Below are 14,721 nucleotides of genomic sequence, written 5' to 3'. Positions count from 1 at the left end.
GATGTTAAAATGCCTTTTCTTTTTAAGAAACTGTGGTAATACAAAGTGTCATTTTCAGGTTTTTGTTCTTTCTTGGAAAAATGATAATATAATTATCCATTGTTAGTTTCTAAAATTGCTTTAAATTGCTTGAAGTATGAGTATATAAAATCTATTAGTGTGAGAACCATTCTTGCAGGGAATAGCTGGTTCCCATGCTATTTTCTTCCTAGGAGTAAACTATTTGTATAATTTTCTTCACTTTCTATTCTGATTTTTTATCAGAAAAAAATTGCACCTGGATAGGACCACTGAGATTATATAACTTATTTTTCTTCAGCATTTATCAAGATGTTTTGATTGCACAATTTGACCCTGAGAACTTTTAACTCTATGTCAATATAATCAGGATTATACAAACACTAAAACAGTTTTATTAAGGGGGTGTTTTTTAGAAGCAAATGATGTAGGGCTCATGTAATTCCTCAATCCATTTTTTTTCAGCATAGTTAAACCATTTCTTAATTTTCCAATTCATTTTTATTTCACTGAATTATTTTTAACAGATCAGTTCTGCTCCACGTGCCTTCTGTAGTGAAGATTTGATTCATCGATCAGTTATTTTTTTGTGTGCTTATCTAATTTTGCCCACGTAGCTTCTACCATTGTGACCACTCTTTTGTGGTCATTATTTCTACTATATCTAATTTTCTCACGTCAGATTCGCTAGTCTAAATTTTGTCAAGAATGTTTGATTCTTCCTTCAGTTTTTCAGTCAATGACAAATTTTACCATGTGCATTTTTAGCCACTGTCAGTTCCATTTTGTGTTGAGTTTTTTCTGACAGGTCTAATTTTTTTCCAGGTCAATTTTTGCAGTTCATAGAACCATATCTTCTTCCTACAACTAAAATCAGTCTCTTTCCTGACAGTTTTTTTTTTTTTTTTTAAAGCAGTTCCAAAACATACTTGAGGGGTCATAACATCAGGGTCAAAATATCCTGTGTCATTTATAGAGACCAGTGACCTAGATGAATTAAGAAACCTACCCAAAGTCATACATAAGGCTCGTGGCAGAGTTCTGTTGGGTCATTTTAGAATATAAAGCATCTCTAGTTCAGTAAAGGGCAGAGTAAGATTGTAAAGTTGGGATGATCTTGATGGCGTGCCTTCCTTCTTCTACCCTCCACCTCCCGACCCCTCTTCTGAGCTTAACAGAATTCCCAGTGATCCACCTCCCTAAGAAATAGCAGCTGGGGCCACCGTTCGAAGCGTCTTCACTTCTCCCTGCTTCCTAGCTAGGCCCCCCTTAAGCTGTGTGTGATTTACAAACAAGCAGGACCAAAAAGGAAAAATCCTCCCTTGTGGAGAATTAGGTCAGTGGCAGAGTTGGGGAGGGGAGGCATCCAGACCTTCAGTTCTCCCATCCTTCAGTTCACTCCTCTTGCCTGAAGCTATTGGGGCAGAAGCCAGAGGTGCTATTGGGAGCAGACATCTGGGGGTGGGGGGCTGGGGGATGCGTGCAAACATGAAAGCTCTCTGTTTTCCAGCCGCTTGGGGCTCCCCCTTCTCTCAACGTATTTGTCTGGATTACTCGAAGGGGGATATTAGTGTTGTCTAATAATGGCCCTAGATTTATAAGGGATTTGTGTGATTAATTCCCAAGCAAAGTACAGCAGATAGCTTAGAGCTCAGTCTGTGTGGTGGGTCTACACTTCCCATTCTCTGTCCTTTCTAATTGGTTTTGGGGGAGGCTTTCCTCTCTCCTCTTTGTTGTCCTGATTGTTGAAGGCTCTAGCGTTTAGGGCCCCACCGGAGGGTAGCTGAAACCGTTTTCCACTGCTGCGATGCATGAGTGAGTGTCTGAGAAGACAGTGAAATCTCCAGGCTCACACTCTTGTTCTTCTGTGAAAGCTGCAGATATTTGGCCACTTGCTTCTCTGTCCCAGCTGCCACCACCATACTCTTAGTACTGGGTTCTTCTCCCAAACCCCTCTCAGGGCACTGGTCCCCCAGCTGTGGCACAGTGAGAACAACAGTGAACTGGGATGCAGATGACCTGAATTCTGGTTTCAGCTTCAACATTGTCCAGCTGGGTGGACATGTCAATTCCCCTGTCTTGGGTCTGTTTCTCTCATCTGAGCATCAAAGGATCCTGTGCAACCTTATGCCACTGATCATAATTATAACTAAATAGCTAAATGTCTGTCTGGTTATTTGTGGCCCATCTCCCCACCTAGACTTTCAGTTCCAAGAGTGCAAGGCCTGTGTCTGTTTTGTTCACTAGCCATCACCCCAGTGCCTAGCACAGTCCCTTGGACATGGATATATGCAACGAGTACACGTCGATGGAATGAACTGGTTAACCAAAAGAGATGGATGTGCTTGACATACCAGCACTCTTCCACTTCTAAAATTCAACGTGTCTACTCTACTCTGTTCTCTCTGAAACAATCAAATTTTAATGTTTTTATTGTTTTTAACTGACCACAGACGTTACAAGATAAAAATGGCGATTAATATTAATTATAACTCAAAAAGCATATTATCAATACATAAAATGTAAATTTCCTTCTAGGGGCTCCCTCTCTGCTTGCTTGATATCTGCAGTTCCTGGCAGTGGAATGCCTCCTTGCCTGGGTTTCTGAGCTCCCTCTAGCAGGGTCTGCAGAATCCTGTTGAGCCTTTTAAAATAGGACTGGTACTAATTAGGCTACATGCATGGTTTTCAGGCTCAAAAAAAAATTATTTTAGGTTCAGAGCAAATACTGTACTAATTTCACATCACAACACACCCTTGTTTTGCAAAGACAAGAAATCACCCTTGTTCATTTCCTGAAAATGAAAGAAAGGGAAGGGTATAAAGGAAAGCAGAAATGCTGACAGGCGCTAGTAGTGAGAAAGCCTCTGTTAGGGCTACTTGCTTTCTTCGGAGGTTCCCCAGGTCATTAGAAACTCCTTTTCTCAGGGCAAGGACCCTTGGGAAAGCACTCAGTTGAAACTCTCCAGCTAGCTTGAGCCAATATATGACCCCCTCCTTTTCAAGCCCCTGGCAGAAACTGCAAGTCAATCATGACCCTCTTTTCTTTCTAAGATCATATGCAGCCTCAGACTCTTTCTTAACACGTTACTCCAGGATGTTACCAATCAAAGAAAATGGAACTAAGCATGGTGCCAGGCAGGTCATTAGGCACTGTATATACAATTGACTCTTTTGATCTTCTTAACAACTCAAATTGATGTAATGATTCCCATCTCACAGATGAAGTTTAAGTAACTTATCCAAGGTCACGTAATAGATAACAAAGTTGGGATTTAAGCTCAATGCTTATGGTCTTTTTGGTGCACTACATGCCTTGCTGGGAGCCCATCCTTCAGGGATGTCAATCTGACCACTGGCCTGTTTTGGTAAAATGTTCTTACAAGATTTCTCTCCACTTAATTGTTGCTGTTTATCCTCTGGGGACCACTGCAAGGTTTCTCCAGCAAAAGACTTTGAAGCAGTCTCTGTCAACCCCAAATCCCCCATTAATGCGAAGTGTGATACTAGATGGCCGCATATGGCCACCCTATCATGTTTATACACTCTCTTGGTTATTAGATTTACTATAACTGCATCCCCGGCAGTTATTTTGAGTCTCTAGCACCTAAGTCCCTGTCTGGCATGTAGTTAAGTGGTCGATAAATGTTAGCTATTTCAAACTGAAACAGATACAAAGTCTCACTATGGGAACTAAAAGGGTGAGGATAAAGGCTTGTGATAAATTGAAAGGCTTCCCAGCTGTTCTGAGAGCCTCAAAGCCAGCCTTTCTCAAACTGTGTTCTGTGAGATGTTACTAGGTGTTTTACAGAGGAATAAGTGTCCAATGTTCCAAAAACATTGGGAAAACTGCAGACTATATCCCCTCTTGAACTTCACAATGTACCTTAGTGTAGGTGTGGCTTTCTGAAGTCTTGCCATAGAGATACTTGATTACCTTGCTTTAGCTCACTGTTTTCTAAATGTATTTGACCACACTTTTTTTTTTTTTTGGCAAGGAACTCCTATTCACATCTTGCTAGGTGTTGTATTTTTATGGAATTCAGTTTTGGGTATGTTGCCCCAATTTATAATTCTTTCTCTGAAATATGGATCTGGAGATCCTGCCCAGCAGAAGATATTGTGGACACTCAACAGTTTCCATCAGTTTTCCACACCAATTTCTTGAAATTTGCCCCCATGTCCCATAGGGTGATAGATTTGGGTGGTTAGACCAGTGAAGGAAGAAATAATAGGGGAAGGATGGGTGGTACTGTGGGACGGAAAAGAGCTTTATATTCAGAGAAATCTGAGTTCGAATCATCGCTATTACTTATGAGTTAAGTGGACTTGGGAATATTAACTTCTCTGAGCCTTGGTTTCCTTGTGTGTTAAGTGGGGATAACAACAGTATCTACATCAGGATTAAATGAGGTCATACACATCCGACACTGCCACAGGTACCTGACACACAGGAGGCCTTCAGTAAATAGCAGGGATTATAATGAACTGTGATCCCTGTATTTCTCTTCTTTTAAAATTTCTGTTGTAGTATCATTGTGAATAGGGACTCTGCTTAATGTTTTTCATACCAGGATGTAGCATAGGGGCCAGTAAGGAATTGCCACTCGATTAATATTTCTGGAGTGAACACAGGAATGACAGCACTTTATTGTTTACAAAATGCTTCCACATTTATGGTCTCATTTCAACCTCACTGCAACCTGGTCATGTAATTGGAGTCATTATTCTTGCTAGTTATGGATGGGAAAGCTGAGGCTTAGAGAGGCTGTGTGAGTTGCCCAAGGTCAGAGAGCTGGTAGTAGGCTGGAAAGTCAGGGCTCAAAACCAGGGCTTCCCTAAGCAAAATGTGGGGTACAGTAGTCCCCTCTTATCTGCAGTTTTGTTTTCCATGGTTTTAATTGCCCACAGTCAACCATGGTCCAAAAAAAAAAGGAAAATTCAGGAAATGAACAATTTCATAAGTTTTAAATTGTGTGCATTTCTGAGTAGCATGATGAAATCTTGTGCCATCCTGCTCTGTCCCACTCGGGATCCCCACCCATCAACATCATCTGATCCTGACGTCCAACCATTGACATCATCGGTGCTCCAGGATCATCCAAAGTAGATAATCTTTCTTCTGACCTATCATCAGAGGGTCATTAGTAGCTAAATGCTACATCACAATGCCTACATCATTCACCTCACTTCATCCCATCGTCTCACATCGTCACAAGAAGGGTGAGTACAGTACAGTAAGATTTGGGGAGAGAGAGAGACATCACATTCAGATAACTTTATCACAATATAATTGTTCTATTTTATTACTAGTTATTATTGTTCATCTCTTACAGTGTCCATCTGCTATGAGGACTTTTCTAAAACCCTTGTCTTGTTAGGTGGGGGCCTACTGCAGGTGCCAGCCTCATGGCCTAAGGTGGGGAGTAGCAGTTAGCTAGAGATGCCTTTTGTTTGCAAGGCTTAAGCAGCTGGATAATTTATAAATTAAACTTTATCATAGGTATATATGTATAGGAAAAAACATAGTATATATAGTGCCCAGTACTATTTGAGGTTTCAAGCGTCCCCTGGTGGGTCTTGAATGTAGTCCCCATGGGTAAGGGGGGAACTACAGTATACAAACAACGGAGTTTATTCAGCCTTTAAAAGGAAAGAAATTCTGACACATGCCACAACATAGATGAAGCTTGAGGACACTGTGCTAAGTGAAATAAGCCGGTGACAAAAGGACAAATACTCTATGGTTCCACTCATATGAGGTTCCTAGAGTAGTTAAATTCCTAAAGACAGAAAGTGGAAGGGTGGTTGCCAGGGGCTGGGGGTAGGAGATACAGATAGCTGTTGTTTAATAGGTACAAGACTTTCAGTTCTGCAAGATGAAAAGAGTTCTGGAAATGGGTGATGGTTGCACAACATTATGAATGTACTTTACGCCACTGAACTGTGCACTTAAAAATGGTTAAGACGGTAACTTTTATGTTATGTGTATTTTACCACAATAAAAATTTTAGGAAAACAAAACAAAAACCCCAGGTTTAATTTGCTTCTGATTCTAAGCGTGGGGCTGTTTCCCACATTCTACAACAGCGCCCCCTACAGAGGAGCAGACATAAGCCTCCTCTTCCAAGGCTCTTTGTACTGAATTGCAGAATTTGCAGAACTCACCTCCACTGAAACCCTTGCTTCTTCCAGATCGTTCTTCCAATTGGCATAAGCCCCGAGGAGTTAGTCTTTCCAGAGAGTGAGGAATTCTTGGAAAGAGGGCAAAAACTCTGTCTCATGGAAATCGCTCAGGTGAGGAAATGTAATAATTATGATTCGCCAGCATTGATTAGCACTCCCTCAGTGCCAGACACCCTCTCACTGATTTTGCATACATTAGCTCCTTATAACCCTAACATCAGTCCCCATGAACTCTTTTCATCTTGCAGAACGGAAGATAAGTAGATTGTCCCCATTTTACAGGTGGGGAAGTTGAGGCTCAGGTTAGTTAACATGCGTGAGCTCATATATGTAGTGTGTGGAAGAGCCAGGATTTTCACTCAGCTCTTCCTGCCTCTTAACTCCTGTGCTCTCTGCAGGAGACAGGGAGATTGAAAATGTCTGCATCTAGGCTGTTTTCCTAATATGAGGATTGACTGATTTCTTTCCCCTCCTGTGATGCACTCCTCTCTATCCTACCAGATGATGGGACAGCCTCACATGTGGGTCAGTTTCTCCTTTGATTTCCTGGTGTTCTCTGAGATGCAGGTGTGTACTTTCCTCCCTGTGGGTCATGCTCATTTGGGGAGGCCAACACCCATTTCTTTACCTAAGAAGTTGGCATTTGGAGCCTGTCTCCAGCAGTGTCCATCTGCTGTGAGGACTTTTCTAAAACCCTTGTCTTGTTAGGTGGGGACCTACTGCAGGTGCCAACCTCATGGCCTAAGGTGGGGAGTAGCAGTTAGCTAGAGATGCCTTTTGTTTGCAAGGCTTAAGCAGCTGGAGAGAAGGCTCAACTGGGTACTTTCCGTTTACAAGGGAGGTATCAACAAGCCAGAAGAAACATTAATAATAACAGTTTCGGTAAGTGTTTATTGAATATTTACCCTGTGCCTGGCGTTGTACCAAGCGCTTTGCATGAATCATCTCATTTGGTCCTCATAGCAGTCATTTCAATTAGGTACAGTCAGTTCTGCTATAATGCTTGTTTTGAAAATGCAAATTTGTTCCAATGCTATTGATATATTAGGGAACAATTTGAGCATAATAATTTCACTTTTGATTATGCATGATTTTGCCCATGAGAAGCTCTAGGTGAAGGCAGAAAACTGCAGCCAGATGAACCAAACTGTGTAGGAATGCACAAAACGCACACACCTAAACACGTGCCAGCTACTTCAGGTACCAGGCATGTCATGAGCCACACCCATCAACATCTGGTGTTATAGCTTCCTGTCCAATTTCAGATGACCCTTCTTTTTTTTATTTTATTTTATTTATTTATTTATGACTGTGTTGAGTCTTCGTTTCCGTGCGAGGGCTTTCTCTAGTTGCGGCGAGTGGGGACCACTCTTCATCGCGGTGCGTGGGCCTCTCACCATCGCGGCCTCTCTTGTTGCGGAGCACAGGCTCCAGACGCGCAGGCTCAGTAATTGTGGCTCACGGGCCCAGTTGCTCCGTGGCATGTGGGATCTTCCCAGACCAGGGTTCGAACCCCTATCCCCTGCATTGGCAGGCAGATTCTCAACCACTGCGCCACCAGGGAAGCCCCCAGATGACCCTTCTTTCATTACTTCAAAGCAACTTGCAAGTTTCCCACTTCCACAAGCAACTTCAGGTCTTTTTCAAGTGCTATACTTACTGTATTATTTATGCATCCCTTAACCACTAACATGTGTAAAACGGGTTCCTATCTTTCATTATGTGTCACTGATGAAATTTTGGGGTCCTGTGCCCCAATCCTGTTTTCCCTGTAAGCCCTGTGGTTTCTACTATGTGATTTTGCACAGCACATTGACTTTTAGGGATGCATGGGTGCTTCTAGCAGAATTAACTCCACTGCCATTATTCCCATGCGGCTGAAGAGGAAGGTAAAGTAAGAAACTGAACAAAAATATTTTTAATAACAAATAGCAAAGACAGGATTTAAAAAGCCCAGATTGCTTTACACACCGCCCCCCCCCCCCACCCCGGTCTATGCTCAGAACCTCTAAAGAATTAAAAAAAAAAAATCACGAAGAACAAAGCCCACTGTCTGCGCTGATCTCCGACTGTATCTGTAAGAAGTAGATTCCCTCTCCTCCCAAGTGTCGGTCAAGCTCAGTCTCCTCAAGCCACAGCCACTACAAGTGTGTTGTAGCCCCTAAAGTGTTCAGGCGCAGCGGTGACCTGGCCCACAGGAGTGCCATCCTTGTTCCTTCCTGTTTTTCATCCTGCTCCTCTCCCTGCCTCTGCCTTCCCAGGCAGGCTGGCACCTGACACAGCAGCTACCCCTCCGCTGCATCTTGCAATCTGGAGTTATTAGCATCAAAGAACAAAAGCAAACAGCACCAGGGCTTGGGAGGGCTCAGTCTTCTACAAAGGCGGATAAATGGGCTCTGTGTCGGGGATGAAGCTAACACCACCTGGCCTTTTGTGGAAAGACAACTCTTCCTGTGTTTGAAGAGCTCAGATACTGAGAGCCAGAAAAAGCCTCAGAATGCAGGAAACCCAGCCTCTTTGCTGCTGGAAGTTTGCTTTAGCTCTCAACTAAAAAAAAAAAAAATTACTGTTTCTGTATATTTGTTCCTGAAGTCGAGGGAAGAATCTTATGCTCATTTTCTTCAGGGGCAAGAAAGGATAGACTGTTGGGGAGATGCAGTCTTTGCCTTTTTAATTTTTTTTCTCCTAATGTTAAAAGTCAGGTGTAATCCTGAGTTGAAAACCTGCCCGATGTTTGTGGGCCTGGGATAAGAATACACGTGGAGGCCAGGGGTCAGCCTCCCTTCTCTCCAATTCCAGCACCACAAATATCCTTGTGCACATTTTTGTGGATGCCCCAGCTTGTAGAAGTCCACAGCTCCTGCAAATAGCTTCCCCTTGGCCATTTCTTGACACAAGAGTACACACATCAGTGGGTTGGTCTGCTTTTAGGAGAAGGGACACAGGGAAGAGGCCCACGTGGATTTGGGGCAGTTGGACTTCAGAGTACCTGAGCATCTGAGTGTCCTCGGGGTCAGTGGCAGGTGTTGCTGGTGCCGGGTGGGCAAATCCGGCTGGCGCTGTGGACTGCTCAGTTCATGTGGTGGGATGCGGCTGCAGAGGGGCCAGAGGAGGCTCCTCTGAAGTGTACGGCCCAGGCAGGAGCTCCAGTTGTCCAGACTTACGGTCACACTGCATCTGACCGCCTCCTTCTGCCTGGGCTATGCCTTTTTCTCACTCCTATGAGATGCCCGATATTCTTATCCCTAGTTTATAGCTTGATGGGTCAGATGGTACCTCTCCTGGTTTACTCTTTTATTCAGAAATATAGGTTGACCCTTATCTGATGTGCTTCTCTGAGTATAAGAGGTATTAGTAATGACAGGGCCTCTTCACTGGGTCTTAATTTCGTTATCTGTAAAATGGGATGAATAATGTTCCTACCTGTTAGGGTTGTGGTGAGAATTAAATGAGAAGATGTATATTAAGCACTTAGGACAGTGCCCAGCACACAGAGAAGCCTCAGTAAATGTGAGCTTTATTATGATTAGTATTGCTTTGTGCCAGGGACGTAGAGGCATTTCCCCATTTTATCCCCAAATTCATCCTCTGATATGTGATGATGGACACAGTAATTGGCTCTGGAACAGACATGTGACCTAAGCCAAACCAATGAGAGCCTTCCCAGGGAATTTACTGGAATTACCAGGAAATAGGCTGCTCTCTTTTCTCTAGAGCTGCCAGATTCCATCTTTGTTACCATATGGAGACAACTCACCTGATAATGAGGCCAACGCTGAAGAAAACAGGGTTCTTAATAGAGTAAGGGCATTAAGACAGACCCAGAGTCCAATCCCAGCTCTGCCTTTCTGTCCATAGGCACATACCTTAACTTCTCTGAGCCTCAATTTTCTCATGTGTAAATGGAGACACCAATAACATCTATCTCAGTGAGTTGTATCAATTGAGATGATCTAGTCACTATTCATTGCGTATTGCTGAGCACATCTTGTAGGCCAGATCCTCCTTAAACACTGGGGATACAAGCAGTGAATGAAACAGGCAATACTGCTCTCGTGAAGCTTATATTCCAAGGGGGATTTAAACAATAAAAACAGACCCATCCTATAATGTCAGATAGTGATTTAGTGCCATACAGAAAGGAAAAGCCGGGTAAATGGTAGAGGAGGGTCCCTATTTTAGAGAAGGTGGTTAGAGAAAAATCCTTCTAAGAAGGAACATTTGAATGGATACTTGAAGAAAGTGAGGACCAGTCTTACAAAGACTGTTCAGGCAGGCAGGGGAATAGCAAATGCACAGGCTCTAGGCAGGACCTGCTCAATTCATGTTAGTTCCTTCTGCTGTTTGACAGGAGGGCTGAGGACGGGCCCATATAAACTGGCACCTTCCCTCTCCTGTCTTCCAAGCTCTGGCACTCACACTGACCTCGGTGGATGGCAGGTGCTTGAGAAATTGTTGCAGGTGGGATCCTGATAAAAAGGAGTTCTGGTCCAGGCTGGGGCCACCTCTGTTAGGAGTGCCATGCTTAAACCAGGGATGGGAAAGCCACAAGAGAGGAAGGATTTGAAAGCCACTGCCACCCTTCACCCACTCTCTTTGGCATCACAACCAGGGAAGAAGTAAATTAGGGCAGTCCCACCTCTACTCAGTGCCCCACAGACGCTTACTGCGTATTCAACAATAATTTCAGCCACAAGTGCATATGCCCAGCATGGTTATTTTAAAGTTCACCGGAAACAATTTCCTGCAATTTGGGGAGATGCGGTTCTTCTAACCAGGTTGGGGAAAGAAAGGACCCTCCATCTGCTGCTGTTGCAGAATACAGCTCAACTCGGGGAGCCCTCCCACCTCACCTCTCATTTGGGCTAGATCATTTCAAGAGGCAGAAGTCCAAGATTCCCCCACTTGCTACTTTTATACCTCCAAACACCCACCCCACGTCCCTGGAGGAGCTTTGGGGAGCATGGGGCAGGCTGCAGAGCCAGGCTCCTGGAGGCGAGGCCCAGCCAAACCTTCTGGGACCCCACCTGGTGAACTCTGCCTTGGGTCTGACCTATTTTCTAGGAGAGAAAATAGAATATAGATTTAAATGCAGTGGTGCTCTGGAAAACTACAGGCCTAGCAGTGTGAGAAAATAAAACAGCAGGAGGAGGCTGAGGAAGTGTTGGCACGGGAGAGGATGCCAACTCCCCTGGATCAATCTCATCTGGTTGGCAACTGCCTTTTCTTTGGCAATTTGCGCCCACTTTTTATCTATCAAAAAATTGATATACACACACACACACACATATATATATGTCTCCTCTGATCCGTCCTAGGGCCCAATGTTGCTCCTTCGTTCACAGACTCCAGGCTGTGTACCAGCAGCAATGACAGACAGAGGTGCTCTGGGGATGACCACCTTGGAAGTGGGGAGGCAGCAAGGCATGGAGTTAGAAACCCCCAGCTGCATCCTAAGTCAGACTTCCTTGCTGTGTAACCACAAGAAAGGTTGCTTTTTTAAAAAATACCCTTGCCCTCCCATATATGAAGGTAATAAAATTACCAGCTAACATCGACTGAGGGCTTTCTAGATGCTAGGCACTGTTCTGAGCTCCTCCTAACCACCCTAGGAGGTAGGAACTATTAACACACCCATTTTACAGATAAGGAAACTGAAGCACAGAAAACTTAGGTAACTGGCACAAAGTCCATGCAGCCTGAAGAGCCAGAGCCTAAATGCCAGTAATCCAGCTGTGGACCCCCCTTTCTCTGTGCTAATCCCTATGACCTGGCCTGCAGGACATGTGTACCCTTGGAGCCAGGGTGAGGGTGGGGGTCATCTTTACCAAACCACAGGGATTAAGGGTGGGAAAGGAGATTCCCCAGAAGACAACTGGGACTAGATACAAAAAGAAGGGGGAAACGATGCTGGACACACAATACAGCAGATGGGTACTGTTGAGGTTCTGATCGCCCCCTATTCCGCTCTCCCACTGCCACACCCCAGCCTTTGCCATTTCATTCTGTTGGTCAGAATTGAGTGCAGAGATTCAGGTCACTCACTGCTTCTTGGAACAGGTGCCAGGTGATACTGTGTCTCTTTTCCTCAGGTTGGACATGAACGCTCAGAACTGCCTCTGGCTTGGTGCCACAGTCAGGAACTGAGCTTGGACGCTGACCCCTCAGCTAAAGAGGGTTTTTCGTGGTGGCCTGTTGCCCCTCTTTGGCAAGAAGAGATGCTGTATTTTTTATTTGCAGGACTAGAACTGGGCTGTATTAAGGCTTCAGGAGGGAAAACAAAAGAAATAAGAATGGAATTTGTTTTCCCCCCTACTTCTGCTCACCTGGAACTTTTGAACTCCCCTTTGCCCCAATTCTCGCTGAGGAGTGGGAGGGAGGAAGGAGACCCAGAAGAAGGGGAGGGCTGGAGCAACGTCTTCGTTCACAAGCAGAAAAGTTGAACCCAAATCACCAAACGAAATACAACTTAATTCCTGTTGTCAGGCTTCCCTGGTGGCGCAGTGGTTAAGAATCCACCTGCCAGTGCAGGGGACAGGGGTTTGAGCCCTGGTCCGGGAAGATCCCACATGCCGCGGAGCAACTAAGCCCGTGCGCCACAACTACTGAGCCTGCGCTCTAGAGCCCGCGTGCCACAACTACTGAGCCTGCGGGCCTAGAGCCCGTGCTCCACAACAAGAGAAGCCACCGCAATGAGAAGCCTACGCACCGCAAGGAAGAGTAGCCCCCGCTCACCGCAACTAGATAAAACCTGCGCGCAGCAACGAAGACCCAACGCAGCCAAAAATAAATAAATTAAAATAAATAAATTAAAAAAAAAATTTCCTGTGGTCTCTTGGTGTTTCCAGGGAGCCATCTGGTCAACATATTTGGGTAATTCTGTCCGAGGTAATGCAAAATGATAACAATCAGTGCAGCTAACGTTTATGCAGTGTTTGCCTTGTACTGAGTTAAGTGATTTACAAGTATTTAATCTCATTTAATTATCATAACACTATCAGGAGGGGAGCTGTGTTATCTTCCCATCTTACAGCTGAAGGAAACAATCAGTTCACTGGTTGACTCAAGGTCATCAAGGAGGTCAGGATTTGAACCTGGACTATCTGTCTCCATAATTTAGGATTGCAACTACAGTGCCCAAATGGGCAACTTAGTGTCAGAAGAACTTTGGGGTTCCAAGGTGTCCTATCTCCCTTGGGTCTTGGTGCCCACGAAGAGTGCGTATCTATGAACAACAGTGTTGACACTTTCACCACTGAACTCCACCATGTGTAAATAGTTTGATACCCTGCTTAATGAAGGGGTATTTTAACGACCACTCTTCTAGACAGTCCATCAGTCACGGTTAATGGCTCTGCTTTGTTATTTACGCAGCATGTTTTGCCTTCCCACCTCTTCTATTTTGCCTCTTTTCTTCCTCCCTGCTGCTACTCCAGCCCTACATCTAACAACTCACCAGAAAACCTGGAAGTGGGTGTGGCTGAGGAATGATTCAGAGCTCTCTGTAAGTCTCATTGAGCAAATACAGCTTCCAGGGAATGCAGGGTGTGGGCTGGAGAAATGCCCAGCTGTTGCTGCAGGTTAGGTCAGCGCCTGGATCTTGTTGGAGCAAGAGCCCTAAGGAACTCACTGGAGCTCTGCAAATAAGATGTGACAGAGTGAGAGAGTGGCATGGACATATATACACTACCAAATGTAAAATAGATAGCTAGTGGGAAGCAGCCGCATAGCGCAGGGAGATCAGCTCGGTGCTTTGTGACCACCTAGAGGGGTGGGATAGGGAGGGTGGGAGGGAGGGAGACGCAAGAGGGAAGAGATATGGGAACATATGTATATGTATAACTGATTCACTTTGTTATAAAGCAGAAACTAACAAACCATTGTAAAGCAATTATACTCCAATAAAGATGTTTAAAAAAAAAAAAGAAAGAAGCACATAGGGTAACTGGGAGGCTCTCACCGCTTCCTCAAGGCTTCAGGTGCTCACTTGAGCTTGCAAACTAAATTCCGGTCCCATATGCCCTGGAGGGACCTGGGTTTCAGTTGAATGAACATTGAATTGGGTGGGATGCAAGAGATCCAGGGTCTTTTCTAGGATCCCTTCCCTGAACTAGCTGTGTGAGCTTGGACAAGTCTCTCAACCCTTTTTCATCCTCCATCTTAGCAAAAAAGAGTTGAGCTAGATAATGTCTACGGATGTCCCAGACCCATCATTCAGTGATTCTAAGGGAGTCACCCAGGATGGCCTGGATGGCCAGTTGTTTTGTGAAGTAACCCCGTTCCTTCTCCTAAGCTGTAGTATATCCTACCAGGTCAGGTCTAGGGATTTTAACAATGCTTTGGGATGCTCTTGGTTGGGCTTCCCCAGCATAATTCTATTTTACATTTGAGGGTAGGAGGAGGAGATTGTATTCACGGAGATGATGGGAGTGAACCGTTCTTCATTTTTTGAAAGTTCATTGGTTTAATTCAAATGTCAACCTTCCCAGGGCTGGATGTTTATTTGTAGTTGTCAGA

General features: G+C 44.5%; 1 protein-coding gene across 17 annotated transcripts in view; it reads left to right on the top strand.

Annotated features, from left to right (window-relative positions):
- The window catches only part of NRXN3 (neurexin 3), a 1,702,647-nt gene that overhangs the window by 95,430 nt on the left and 1,592,496 nt on the right, over positions 1-14,721 (top strand). The window lies entirely within an intron of this gene.

Source organism: Balaenoptera physalus (assembly GCF_965194825.1).
Source record: "Balaenoptera physalus genome assembly, chromosome: 2".
Classification (NCBI taxonomy): domain Eukaryota; kingdom Metazoa; phylum Chordata; class Mammalia; order Artiodactyla; family Balaenopteridae; genus Balaenoptera; species Balaenoptera physalus.
This window is presented reverse-complemented; position numbering and strand designations above follow the sequence as displayed.